Source organism: Schistocerca piceifrons, chromosome 2, assembly GCF_021461385.2.
Source record: "Schistocerca piceifrons isolate TAMUIC-IGC-003096 chromosome 2, iqSchPice1.1, whole genome shotgun sequence".
Classification (NCBI taxonomy): domain Eukaryota; kingdom Metazoa; phylum Arthropoda; class Insecta; order Orthoptera; family Acrididae; genus Schistocerca; species Schistocerca piceifrons.
Window position 1 is genome coordinate 39,742,559 of NC_060139.1, and position 13,377 is coordinate 39,755,935.

The 13,377-nt window shown below is 50.6% G+C and overlaps 14 non-coding genes across 14 annotated transcripts; 7 read left to right on the top strand and 7 right to left on the bottom strand.

The window, feature by feature from the left end:
* Positions 1-464: 464 nt before the first annotated feature.
* Positions 465-548, bottom strand: Trnal-uaa. Its single transcript has one exon. It is a non-coding gene; the product is annotated as a tRNA-Leu (tRNA).
* A 683-nt stretch (positions 549-1,231) lies between these two features.
* On the top strand, positions 1,232-1,303 carry Trnag-ccc. The gene has a single exon. It is a non-coding gene; the product is annotated as a tRNA-Gly (tRNA).
* A 1,126-nt stretch (positions 1,304-2,429) lies between these two features.
* Positions 2,430-2,513, bottom strand: Trnal-uaa. Its single transcript has one exon. It is a non-coding gene; the product is annotated as a tRNA-Leu (tRNA).
* Positions 2,514-3,196: 683 nt separating this feature from the next.
* Positions 3,197-3,268, top strand: Trnag-ccc. Its single transcript has one exon. It is a non-coding gene; the product is annotated as a tRNA-Gly (tRNA).
* A 1,126-nt stretch (positions 3,269-4,394) lies between these two features.
* On the bottom strand, positions 4,395-4,478 carry Trnal-uaa. Its single transcript has one exon. It is a non-coding gene; the product is annotated as a tRNA-Leu (tRNA).
* A 683-nt stretch (positions 4,479-5,161) lies between these two features.
* Positions 5,162-5,233, top strand: Trnag-ccc. The gene has a single exon. It is a non-coding gene; the product is annotated as a tRNA-Gly (tRNA).
* A 1,126-nt stretch (positions 5,234-6,359) lies between these two features.
* On the bottom strand, positions 6,360-6,443 carry Trnal-uaa. The gene has a single exon. It is a non-coding gene; the product is annotated as a tRNA-Leu (tRNA).
* A 683-nt stretch (positions 6,444-7,126) lies between these two features.
* Positions 7,127-7,198, top strand: Trnag-ccc. Its single transcript has one exon. It is a non-coding gene; the product is annotated as a tRNA-Gly (tRNA).
* A 1,126-nt stretch (positions 7,199-8,324) lies between these two features.
* Trnal-uaa lies at positions 8,325-8,408 on the bottom strand. The gene has a single exon. It is a non-coding gene; the product is annotated as a tRNA-Leu (tRNA).
* Positions 8,409-9,091: 683 nt separating this feature from the next.
* On the top strand, positions 9,092-9,163 carry Trnag-ccc. Its single transcript has one exon. It is a non-coding gene; the product is annotated as a tRNA-Gly (tRNA).
* A 1,126-nt stretch (positions 9,164-10,289) lies between these two features.
* Trnal-uaa lies at positions 10,290-10,373 on the bottom strand. The gene has a single exon. It is a non-coding gene; the product is annotated as a tRNA-Leu (tRNA).
* A 683-nt stretch (positions 10,374-11,056) lies between these two features.
* On the top strand, positions 11,057-11,128 carry Trnag-ccc. The gene has a single exon. It is a non-coding gene; the product is annotated as a tRNA-Gly (tRNA).
* Positions 11,129-12,254: 1,126 nt separating this feature from the next.
* On the bottom strand, positions 12,255-12,338 carry Trnal-uaa. The gene has a single exon. It is a non-coding gene; the product is annotated as a tRNA-Leu (tRNA).
* A 683-nt stretch (positions 12,339-13,021) lies between these two features.
* On the top strand, positions 13,022-13,093 carry Trnag-ccc. Its single transcript has one exon. It is a non-coding gene; the product is annotated as a tRNA-Gly (tRNA).
* Positions 13,094-13,377: the final 284 nt, after the last annotated feature.

Genomic DNA, 13,377 nt, shown 5'->3' on the forward strand with positions numbered 1-13,377 from the left:
CGAATACGTGGCCTTTGTGTTCACAGCACGACGCTCTAACTTACTCAGCTATCGAGCTACGCATTGTGGCACGTCTGCAGTCCAATACCCGATCCACCGTCACATCCACCTTTATTACTGCCCTGACACTCATTTACGCACATATCTGCTTTCGTTCACGTTTGCTCGCCTGATGCTTGGACCCCAAAAACCACAACCCAAAGATATCGTAAATGCCGTGAGAATAACCAAGACTCAGCAAACAAAAGAATGTTCGGCTACCGGGAATCGATTCCGGGCCTCGTGGCTGAAAGCCATGTCTCCTAACAGCTTTCCATTCTTTCAGGCCGCCAGACAATCAGACTTGCAAGGCAAGCACCATAGTCACTGCCGTTTCTCGTAGTATCTGTGGAACCTGTTCCCGCGTAATTTACTTGTTTTCCCGCATGTACGAAATTGGTAGTTTTGGAATATTTAAAATGCATTGTCAGATGTGGGGTTCGAACCCACGCTCCCCTTCGGGAACCAGAGCTTAAATCTGGCGCCGTAGACCGCTCGGCCAATCTGACGCGTGGGCGCCAGATCTCTTCCACCGTCGTTTCTCGGTATATCTCCAGAGCCTGACTGCGAAATTAGCGTGTTTTTTCCTTGTGTGAAGGAAATACGTTGGTTTTAGAGTATTTAAAACGAGTTGTCAGATGTGAGGTTGCACCCCACCCTCACTTTCGGGAACCACAGCTTAAACATGGTGCCTTACACCATTGTTTTCCGTCGCCATCTGTCTTGAGTGGAACGAGCAGAACTGTAGTTATCAATATTCACACTGACGCAGAGAAAACAAAAAACGACAGAAGAGGCCGTTCCCTAGCAACGGCTACGCTGTGCATTTCGCCCTCAGGGGAAGCTAATGATAGGCTCCAGGCGAGCATCAAACTAACCAACTTAATATTGTGATACTTAGGCGCTTTCTACTTCTGGATTGGCACACACATGCTGAATCGTCTCTGGATCATCAGTAAGTACGTCACATTAGATATTTGTTTTATCGCCCTGCTGTAAATTAAAGGGCAGTTTTTCAACGGCTGTCAGTTCTGCTTCTAGCTACGCTACATCGCCCTAGCAGCACCTACGCACTGCGTTCAGATGTGCTCACCTCCGCCCTGGCGTTGAGCGCCTACAGCGCCGTCGCCTTCGGCCTCTGATGGCAGGAGGGTAGCCGACACATCAAGGCGTGGGTGGGACGCAGCACAACGCGGTGGTGGTGTAACGGTCAGCATGGTTGCTTCCCAAGCAGTTGATCCGGGTTCGATTCCCGGCCACCGCACAAAAGGTACTTTTTTCTTCTACGGGTATTCCACGTAACGAAACGCGATCTTCGAAACTGTGAACTGTCGCGGTACGAATAGTTTTCCTTCGCCCCTCGTCTCAGTCCGTGCTGCCAGGGCGCTAGTCTGCGGCTTTCGTTTCTCAGCATCGTGTGTCTCCATGTGTCGACTTGTCTCGACTTTGCTCGGCTGACGCGAAAGCTGACGCTTGGAAATGGGCATATATGTAGAGGGCAGGCGCGACAAACGACTGGGAGAGACCAAAAAACGACAAACACACGACAGAACCTTTCATTTTATTGTGGCCACAGATTCGCCCCTTAGTGTACCGAGAGGCAAGAGTGGCGTCAGCGTGCGGGACCGCATAATTATTGCTAAGCAACAACGAAGCCGAAGGAAAAATGCAAAATGAAAGAAGGCAACAGCACGTCGAGTTCCCAGCCGAGCACGCATCCATGTACTAACCACGGCCAACGATTCCTAACGCCGGTGAACAGACGAGAACCGCTGCACTACGCGCGGTGTGGCCGTTGGCGACAGTATCGCGCAACGTGTAGACACCTTACTTCTTGTGAAGATCGCTTGTTATTTACCTGGCAGTGTGTCGCTGGAGGAAGCATTGTCTTTTAGGGGAGAAAAATGAAATGGCACTTGGTGCGGTCGAATACGTGGCCTTTGTGTTCACAGCACGACGCTCTAACTTACTCAGCTATCGAGCTACGCATTGTGGCACGTCTGCAGTCCAATACCCGATCCACCGTCACATCCACCTTTATTACTGCCCTGACACTCATTTACGCACATATCTGCTTTCGTTCACGTTTGCTCGCCTGATGCTTGGACCCCAAAAACCACAACCCAAAGATATCGTAAATGCCGTGAGAATAACCAAGACTCAGCAAACAAAAGAATGTTCGGCTACCGGGAATCGATTCCGGGCCTCGTGGCTGAAAGCCATGTCTCCTAACAGCTTTCCATTCTTTCAGGCCGCCAGACAATCAGACTTGCAAGGCAAGCACCATAGTCACTGCCGTTTCTCGTAGTATCTGTGGAACCTGTTCCCGCGTAATTTACTTGTTTTCCCGCATGTACGAAATTGGTAGTTTTGGAATATTTAAAATGCATTGTCAGATGTGGGGTTCGAACCCACGCTCCCCTTCGGGAACCAGAGCTTAAATCTGGCGCCGTAGACCGCTCGGCCAATCTGACGCGTGGGCGCCAGATCTCTTCCACCGTCGTTTCTCGGTATATCTCCAGAGCCTGACTGCGAAATTAGCGTGTTTTTTCCTTGTGTGAAGGAAATACGTTGGTTTTAGAGTATTTAAAACGAGTTGTCAGATGTGAGGTTGCACCCCACCCTCACTTTCGGGAACCACAGCTTAAACATGGTGCCTTACACCATTGTTTTCCGTCGCCATCTGTCTTGAGTGGAACGAGCAGAACTGTAGTTATCAATATTCACACTGACGCAGAGAAAACAAAAAACGACAGAAGAGGCCGTTCCCTAGCAACGGCTACGCTGTGCATTTCGCCCTCAGGGGAAGCTAATGATAGGCTCCAGGCGAGCATCAAACTAACCAACTTAATATTGTGATACTTAGGCGCTTTCTACTTCTGGATTGGCACACACATGCTGAATCGTCTCTGGATCATCAGTAAGTACGTCACATTAGATATTTGTTTTATCGCCCTGCTGTAAATTAAAGGGCAGTTTTTCAACGGCTGTCAGTTCTGCTTCTAGCTACGCTACATCGCCCTAGCAGCACCTACGCACTGCGTTCAGATGTGCTCACCTCCGCCCTGGCGTTGAGCGCCTACAGCGCCGTCGCCTTCGGCCTCTGATGGCAGGAGGGTAGCCGACACATCAAGGCGTGGGTGGGACGCAGCACAACGCGGTGGTGGTGTAACGGTCAGCATGGTTGCTTCCCAAGCAGTTGATCCGGGTTCGATTCCCGGCCACCGCACAAAAGGTACTTTTTTCTTCTACGGGTATTCCACGTAACGAAACGCGATCTTCGAAACTGTGAACTGTCGCGGTACGAATAGTTTTCCTTCGCCCCTCGTCTCAGTCCGTGCTGCCAGGGCGCTAGTCTGCGGCTTTCGTTTCTCAGCATCGTGTGTCTCCATGTGTCGACTTGTCTCGACTTTGCTCGGCTGACGCGAAAGCTGACGCTTGGAAATGGGCATATATGTAGAGGGCAGGCGCGACAAACGACTGGGAGAGACCAAAAAACGACAAACACACGACAGAACCTTTCATTTTATTGTGGCCACAGATTCGCCCCTTAGTGTACCGAGAGGCAAGAGTGGCGTCAGCGTGCGGGACCGCATAATTATTGCTAAGCAACAACGAAGCCGAAGGAAAAATGCAAAATGAAAGAAGGCAACAGCACGTCGAGTTCCCAGCCGAGCACGCATCCATGTACTAACCACGGCCAACGATTCCTAACGCCGGTGAACAGACGAGAACCGCTGCACTACGCGCGGTGTGGCCGTTGGCGACAGTATCGCGCAACGTGTAGACACCTTACTTCTTGTGAAGATCGCTTGTTATTTACCTGGCAGTGTGTCGCTGGAGGAAGCATTGTCTTTTAGGGGAGAAAAATGAAATGGCACTTGGTGCGGTCGAATACGTGGCCTTTGTGTTCACAGCACGACGCTCTAACTTACTCAGCTATCGAGCTACGCATTGTGGCACGTCTGCAGTCCAATACCCGATCCACCGTCACATCCACCTTTATTACTGCCCTGACACTCATTTACGCACATATCTGCTTTCGTTCACGTTTGCTCGCCTGATGCTTGGACCCCAAAAACCACAACCCAAAGATATCGTAAATGCCGTGAGAATAACCAAGACTCAGCAAACAAAAGAATGTTCGGCTACCGGGAATCGATTCCGGGCCTCGTGGCTGAAAGCCATGTCTCCTAACAGCTTTCCATTCTTTCAGGCCGCCAGACAATCAGACTTGCAAGGCAAGCACCATAGTCACTGCCGTTTCTCGTAGTATCTGTGGAACCTGTTCCCGCGTAATTTACTTGTTTTCCCGCATGTACGAAATTGGTAGTTTTGGAATATTTAAAATGCATTGTCAGATGTGGGGTTCGAACCCACGCTCCCCTTCGGGAACCAGAGCTTAAATCTGGCGCCTTAGACCGCTCGGCCAATCTGACGCGTGGGCGCCAGATCTCTTCCACCGTCGTTTCTCGGTATATCTCCAGAGCCTGACTGCGAAATTAGCGTGTTTTTTTCTTGTGTGAAGGAAATACGTTGGTTTTAGAGTATTTAAAACGAGTTGTCAGATGTGAGGTTGCACCCCACCCTCACTTTCGGGAACCACAGCTTAAACATGGTGCCTTACACCATTGTTTTCCGTCGCCATCTGTCTTGAGTGGAACGAGCAGAACTGTAGTTATCAATATTCACACTGACGCAGAGAAAACAAAAAACGACAGAAGAGGCCGTTCCCTAGCAACGGCTACGCTGTGCATTTCGCCCTCAGGGGAAGCTAATGATAGGCTCCAGGCGAGCATCAAACTAACCAACTTAATATTGTGATACTTAGGCGCTTTCTACTTCTGGATTGGCACACACATGCTGAATCGTCTCTGGATCATCAGTAAGTACGTCACATTAGATATTTGTTTTATCGCCCTGCTGTAAATTAAAGGGCAGTTTTTCAACGGCTGTCAGTTCTGCTTCTAGCTACGCTACATCGCCCTAGCAGCACCTACGCACTGCGTTCAGATGTGCTCACCTCCGCCCTGGCGTTGAGCGCCTACAGCGCCGTCGCCTTCGGCCTCTGATGGCAGGAGGGTAGCCGACACATCAAGGCGTGGGTGGGACGCAGCACAACGCGGTGGTGGTGTAACGGTCAGCATGGTTGCTTCCCAAGCAGTTGATCCGGGTTCGATTCCCGGCCACCGCACAAAAGGTACTTTTTTCTTCTACGGGTATTCCACGTAACGAAACGCGATCTTCGAAACTGTGAACTGTCGCGGTACGAATAGTTTTCCTTCGCCCCTCGTCTCAGTCCGTGCTGCCAGGGCGCTAGTCTGCGGCTTTCGTTTCTCAGCATCGTGTGTCTCCATGTGTCGACTTGTCTCGACTTTGCTCGGCTGACGCGAAAGCTGACGCTTGGAAATGGGCATATATGTAGAGGGCAGGCGCGACAAACGACTGGGAGAGACCAAAAAACGACAAACACACGACAGAACCTTTCATTTTATTGTGGCCACAGATTCGCCCCTTAGTGTACCGAGAGGCAAGAGTGGCGTCAGCGTGCGGGACCGCATAATTATTGCTAAGCAACAACGAAGCCGAAGGAAAAATGCAAAATGAAAGAAGGCAACAGCACGTCGAGTTCCCAGCCGAGCACGCATCCATGTACTAACCACGGCCAACGATTCCTAACGCCGGTGAACAGACGAGAACCGCTGCACTACGCGCGGTGTGGCCGTTGGCGACAGTATCGCGCAACGTGTAGACACCTTACTTCTTGTGAAGATCGCTTGTTATTTACCTGGCAGTGTGTCGCTGGAGGAAGCATTGTCTTTTAGGGGAGAAAAATGAAATGGCACTTGGTGCGGTCGAATACGTGGCCTTTGTGTTCACAGCACGACGCTCTAACTTACTCAGCTATCGAGCTACGCATTGTGGCACGTCTGCAGTCCAATACCCGATCCACCGTCACATCCACCTTTATTACTGCCCTGACACTCATTTACGCACATATCTGCTTTCGTTCACGTTTGCTCGCCTGATGCTTGGACCCCAAAAACCACAACCCAAAGATATCGTAAATGCCGTGAGAATAACCAAGACTCAGCAAACAAAAGAATGTTCGGCTACCGGGAATCGATTCCGGGCCTCGTGGCTGAAAGCCATGTCTCCTAACAGCTTTCCATTCTTTCAGGCCGCCAGACAATCAGACTTGCAAGGCAAGCACCATAGTCACTGCCGTTTCTCGTAGTATCTGTGGAACCTGTTCCCGCGTAATTTACTTGTTTTCCCGCATGTACGAAATTGGTAGTTTTGGAATATTTAAAATGCATTGTCAGATGTGGGGTTCGAACCCACGCTCCCCTTCGGGAACCAGAGCTTAAATCTGGCGCCTTAGACCGCTCGGCCAATCTGACGCGTGGGCGCCAGATCTCTTCCACCGTCGTTTCTCGGTATATCTCCAGAGCCTGACTGCGAAATTAGCGTGTTTTTTTCTTGTGTGAAGGAAATACGTTGGTTTTAGAGTATTTAAAACGAGTTGTCAGATGTGAGGTTGCACCCCACCCTCACTTTCGGGAACCACAGCTTAAACATGGTGCCTTACACCATTGTTTTCCGTCGCCATCTGTCTTGAGTGGAACGAGCAGAACTGTAGTTATCAATATTCACACTGACGCAGAGAAAACAAAAAACGACAGAAGAGGCCGTTCCCTAGCAACGGCTACGCTGTGCATTTCGCCCTCAGGGGAAGCTAATGATAGGCTCCAGGCGAGCATCAAACTAACCAACTTAATATTGTGATACTTAGGCGCTTTCTACTTCTGGATTGGCACACACATGCTGAATCGTCTCTGGATCATCAGTAAGTACGTCACATTAGATATTTGTTTTATCGCCCTGCTGTAAATTAAAGGGCAGTTTTTCAACGGCTGTCAGTTCTGCTTCTAGCTACGCTACATCGCCCTAGCAGCACCTACGCACTGCGTTCAGATGTGCTCACCTCCGCCCTGGCGTTGAGCGCCTACAGCGCCGTCGCCTTCGGCCTCTGATGGCAGGAGGGTAGCCGACACATCAAGGCGTGGGTGGGACGCAGCACAACGCGGTGGTGGTGTAACGGTCAGCATGGTTGCTTCCCAAGCAGTTGATCCGGGTTCGATTCCCGGCCACCGCACAAAAGGTACTTTTTTCTTCTACGGGTATTCCACGTAACGAAACGCGATCTTCGAAACTGTGAACTGTCGCGGTACGAATAGTTTTCCTTCGCCCCTCGTCTCAGTCCGTGCTGCCAGGGCGCTAGTCTGCGGCTTTCGTTTCTCAGCATCGTGTGTCTCCATGTGTCGACTTGTCTCGACTTTGCTCGGCTGACGCGAAAGCTGACGCTTGGAAATGGGCATATATGTAGAGGGCAGGCGCGACAAACGACTGGGAGAGACCAAAAAACGACAAACACACGACAGAACCTTTCATTTTATTGTGGCCACAGATTCGCCCCTTAGTGTACCGAGAGGCAAGAGTGGCGTCAGCGTGCGGGACCGCATAATTATTGCTAAGCAACAACGAAGCCGAAGGAAAAATGCAAAATGAAAGAAGGCAACAGCACGTCGAGTTCCCAGCCGAGCACGCATCCATGTACTAACCACGGCCAACGATTCCTAACGCCGGTGAACAGACGAGAACCGCTGCACTACGCGCGGTGTGGCCGTTGGCGACAGTATCGCGCAACGTGTAGACACCTTACTTCTTGTGAAGATCGCTTGTTATTTACCTGGCAGTGTGTCGCTGGAGGAAGCATTGTCTTTTAGGGGAGAAAAATGAAATGGCACTTGGTGCGGTCGAATACGTGGCCTTTGTGTTCACAGCACGACGCTCTAACTTACTCAGCTATCGAGCTACGCATTGTGGCACGTCTGCAGTCCAATACCCGATCCACCGTCACATCCACCTTTATTACTGCCCTGACACTCATTTACGCACATATCTGCTTTCGTTCACGTTTGCTCGCCTGATGCTTGGACCCCAAAAACCACAACCCAAAGATATCGTAAATGCCGTGAGAATAACCAAGACTCAGCAAACAAAAGAATGTTCGGCTACCGGGAATCGATTCCGGGCCTCGTGGCTGAAAGCCATGTCTCCTAACAGCTTTCCATTCTTTCAGGCCGCCAGACAATCAGACTTGCAAGGCAAGCACCATAGTCACTGCCGTTTCTCGTAGTATCTGTGGAACCTGTTCCCGCGTAATTTACTTGTTTTCCCGCATGTACGAAATTGGTAGTTTTGGAATATTTAAAATGCATTGTCAGATGTGGGGTTCGAACCCACGCTCCCCTTCGGGAACCAGAGCTTAAATCTGGCGCCTTAGACCGCTCGGCCAATCTGACGCGTGGGCGCCAGATCTCTTCCACCGTCGTTTCTCGGTATATCTCCAGAGCCTGACTGCGAAATTAGCGTGTTTTTTTCTTGTGTGAAGGAAATACGTTGGTTTTAGAGTATTTAAAACGAGTTGTCAGATGTGAGGTTGCACCCCACCCTCACTTTCGGGAACCACAGCTTAAACATGGTGCCTTACACCATTGTTTTCCGTCGCCATCTGTCTTGAGTGGAACGAGCAGAACTGTAGTTATCAATATTCACACTGACGCAGAGAAAACAAAAAACGACAGAAGAGGCCGTTCCCTAGCAACGGCTACGCTGTGCATTTCGCCCTCAGGGGAAGCTAATGATAGGCTCCAGGCGAGCATCAAACTAACCAACTTAATATTGTGATACTTAGGCGCTTTCTACTTCTGGATTGGCACACACATGCTGAATCGTCTCTGGATCATCAGTAAGTACGTCACATTAGATATTTGTTTTATCGCCCTGCTGTAAATTAAAGGGCAGTTTTTCAACGGCTGTCAGTTCTGCTTCTAGCTACGCTACATCGCCCTAGCAGCACCTACGCACTGCGTTCAGATGTGCTCACCTCCGCCCTGGCGTTGAGCGCCTACAGCGCCGTCGCCTTCGGCCTCTGATGGCAGGAGGGTAGCCGACACATCAAGGCGTGGGTGGGACGCAGCACAACGCGGTGGTGGTGTAACGGTCAGCATGGTTGCTTCCCAAGCAGTTGATCCGGGTTCGATTCCCGGCCACCGCACAAAAGGTACTTTTTTCTTCTACGGGTATTCCACGTAACGAAACGCGATCTTCGAAACTGTGAACTGTCGCGGTACGAATAGTTTTCCTTCGCCCCTCGTCTCAGTCCGTGCTGCCAGGGCGCTAGTCTGCGGCTTTCGTTTCTCAGCATCGTGTGTCTCCATGTGTCGACTTGTCTCGACTTTGCTCGGCTGACGCGAAAGCTGACGCTTGGAAATGGGCATATATGTAGAGGGCAGGCGCGACAAACGACTGGGAGAGACCAAAAAACGACAAACACACGACAGAACCTTTCATTTTATTGTGGCCACAGATTCGCCCCTTAGTGTACCGAGAGGCAAGAGTGGCGTCAGCGTGCGGGACCGCATAATTATTGCTAAGCAACAACGAAGCCGAAGGAAAAATGCAAAATGAAAGAAGGCAACAGCACGTCGAGTTCCCAGCCGAGCACGCATCCATGTACTAACCACGGCCAACGATTCCTAACGCCGGTGAACAGACGAGAACCGCTGCACTACGCGCGGTGTGGCCGTTGGCGACAGTATCGCGCAACGTGTAGACACCTTACTTCTTGTGAAGATCGCTTGTTATTTACCTGGCAGTGTGTCGCTGGAGGAAGCATTGTCTTTTAGGGGAGAAAAATGAAATGGCACTTGGTGCGGTCGAATACGTGGCCTTTGTGTTCACAGCACGACGCTCTAACTTACTCAGCTATCGAGCTACGCATTGTGGCACGTCTGCAGTCCAATACCCGATCCACCGTCACATCCACCTTTATTACTGCCCTGACACTCATTTACGCACATATCTGCTTTCGTTCACGTTTGCTCGCCTGATGCTTGGACCCCAAAAACCACAACCCAAAGATATCGTAAATGCCGTGAGAATAACCAAGACTCAGCAAACAAAAGAATGTTCGGCTACCGGGAATCGATTCCGGGCCTCGTGGCTGAAAGCCATGTCTCCTAACAGCTTTCCATTCTTTCAGGCCGCCAGACAATCAGACTTGCAAGGCAAGCACCATAGTCACTGCCGTTTCTCGTAGTATCTGTGGAACCTGTTCCCGCGTAATTTACTTGTTTTCCCGCATGTACGAAATTGGTAGTTTTGGAATATTTAAAATGCATTGTCAGATGTGGGGTTCGAACCCACGCTCCCCTTCGGGAACCAGAGCTTAAATCTGGCGCCTTAGACCGCTCGGCCAATCTGACGCGTGGGCGCCAGATCTCTTCCACCGTCGTTTCTCGGTATATCTCCAGAGCCTGACTGCGAAATTAGCGTGTTTTTTTCTTGTGTGAAGGAAATACGTTGGTTTTAGAGTATTTAAAACGAGTTGTCAGATGTGAGGTTGCACCCCACCCTCACTTTCGGGAACCACAGCTTAAACATGGTGCCTTACACCATTGTTTTCCGTCGCCATCTGTCTTGAGTGGAACGAGCAGAACTGTAGTTATCAATATTCACACTGACGCAGAGAAAACAAAAAACGACAGAAGAGGCCGTTCCCTAGCAACGGCTACGCTGTGCATTTCGCCCTCAGGGGAAGCTAATGATAGGCTCCAGGCGAGCATCAAACTAACCAACTTAATATTGTGATACTTAGGCGCTTTCTACTTCTGGATTGGCACACACATGCTGAATCGTCTCTGGATCATCAGTAAGTACGTCACATTAGATATTTGTTTTATCGCCCTGCTGTAAATTAAAGGGCAGTTTTTCAACGGCTGTCAGTTCTGCTTCTAGCTACGCTACATCGCCCTAGCAGCACCTACGCACTGCGTTCAGATGTGCTCACCTCCGCCCTGGCGTTGAGCGCCTACAGCGCCGTCGCCTTCGGCCTCTGATGGCAGGAGGGTAGCCGACACATCAAGGCGTGGGTGGGACGCAGCACAACGCGGTGGTGGTGTAACGGTCAGCATGGTTGCTTCCCAAGCAGTTGATCCGGGTTCGATTCCCGGCCACCGCACAAAAGGTACTTTTTTCTTCTACGGGTATTCCACGTAACGAAACGCGATCTTCGAAACTGTGAACTGTCGCGGTACGAATAGTTTTCCTTCGCCCCTCGTCTCAGTCCGTGCTGCCAGGGCGCTAGTCTGCGGCTTTCGTTTCTCAGCATCGTGTGTCTCCATGTGTCGACTTGTCTCGACTTTGCTCGGCTGACGCGAAAGCTGACGCTTGGAAATGGGCATATATGTAGAGGGCAGGCGCGACAAACGACTGGGAGAGACCAAAAAACGACAAACACACGACAGAACCTTTCATTTTATTGTGGCCACAGATTCGCCCCTTAGTGTACCGAGAGGCAAGAGTGGCGTCAGCGTGCGGGACCGCATAATTATTGCTAAGCAACAACGAAGCCGAAGGAAAAATGCAAAATGAAAGAAGGCAACAGCACGTCGAGTTCCCAGCCGAGCACGCATCCATGTACTAACCACGGCCAACGATTCCTAACGCCGGTGAACAGACGAGAACCGCTGCACTACGCGCGGTGTGGCCGTTGGCGACAGTATCGCGCAACGTGTAGACACCTTACTTCTTGTGAAGATCGCTTGTTATTTACCTGGCAGTGTGTCGCTGGAGGAAGCATTGTCTTTTAGGGGAGAAAAATGAAATGGCACTTGGTGCGGTCGAATACGTGGCCTTTGTGTTCACAGCACGACGCTCTAACTTACTCAGCTATCGAGCTACGCATTGTGGCACGTCTGCAGTCCAATACCCGATCCACCGTCACATCCACCTTTATTACTGCCCTGACACTCATTTACGCACATATCTGCTTTCGTTCACGTTTGCTCGCCTGATGCTTGGACCCCAAAAACCACAACCCAAAGATATCGTAAATGCCGTGAGAATAACCAAGACTCAGCAAACAAAAGAATGTTCGGCTACCGGGAATCGATTCCGGGCCTCGTGGCTGAAAGCCATGTCTCCTAACAGCTTTCCATTCTTTCAGGCCGCCAGACAATCAGACTTGCAAGGCAAGCACCATAGTCACTGCCGTTTCTCGTAGTATCTGTGGAACCTGTTCCCGCGTAATTTACTTGTTTTCCCGCATGTACGAAATTGGTAGTTTTGGAATATTTAAAATGCATTGTCAGATGTGGGGTTCGAACCCACGCTCCCCTTCGGGAACCAGAGCTTAAATCTGGCGCCGTAGACCGCTCGGCCAATCTGACGCGTGGGCGCCAGATCTCTTCCACCGTCGTTTCTCGGTATATCTCCAGAGCCTGACTGCGAAATTAGCGTGTTTTTTTCTTGTGTGAAGGAAATACGTTGGTTTTAGAGTATTTAAAACGAGTTGTCAGATGTGAGGTTGCACCCCACCCTCACTTTCGGGAACCACAGCTTAAACATGGTGCCTTACACCATTGTTTTCCGTCGCCATCTGTCTTGAGTGGAACGAGCAGAACTGTAGTTATCAATATTCACACTGACGCAGAGAAAACAAAAAACGACAGAAGAGGCCGTTCCCTAGCAACGGCTACGCTGTGCATTTCGCCCTCAGGGGAAGCTAATGATAGGCTCCAGGCGAGCATCAAACTAACCAACTTAATATTGTGATACTTAGGCGCTTTCTACTTCTGGATTGGCACACACATGCTGAATCGTCTCTGGATCATCAGTAAGTACGTCACATTAGATATTTGTTTTATCGCCCTGCTGTAAATTAAAGGGCAGTTTTTCAACGGCTGTCAGTTCTGCTTCTAGCTACGCTACATCGCCCTAGCAGCACCTACGCACTGCGTTCAGATGTGCTCACCTCCGCCCTGGCGTTGAGCGCCTACAGCGCCGTCGCCTTCGGCCTCTGATGGCAGGAGGGTAGCCGACACATCAAGGCGTGGGTGGGACGCAGCACAACGCGGTGGTGGTGTAACGGTCAGCATGGTTGCTTCCCAAGCTGTTGACCCGGGTTCGATTCCCGGCCACCGCACAAAAGGTACTTTTTTCTTCTACGGGTATTCCACGTAACGAAACGCGATCTTCGAAACTGTGAACTGTCGCGGTACGAATAGTTTTCCTTCGCCCCTCGTCTCAGTCCGTGCTGCCAGGGCGCTAGTCTGCGGCTTTCGTTTCTCAGCATCGTGTGTCTCCATGTGTCGACTTGTCTCGACTTTGCTCGGCTGACGCGAAAGCTGACGCTTGGAAATGGGCATATATGTAGAGGGCAGGCGCGACAAACGACTGGGAGAGACCAAAAAACGACAAACACACGAC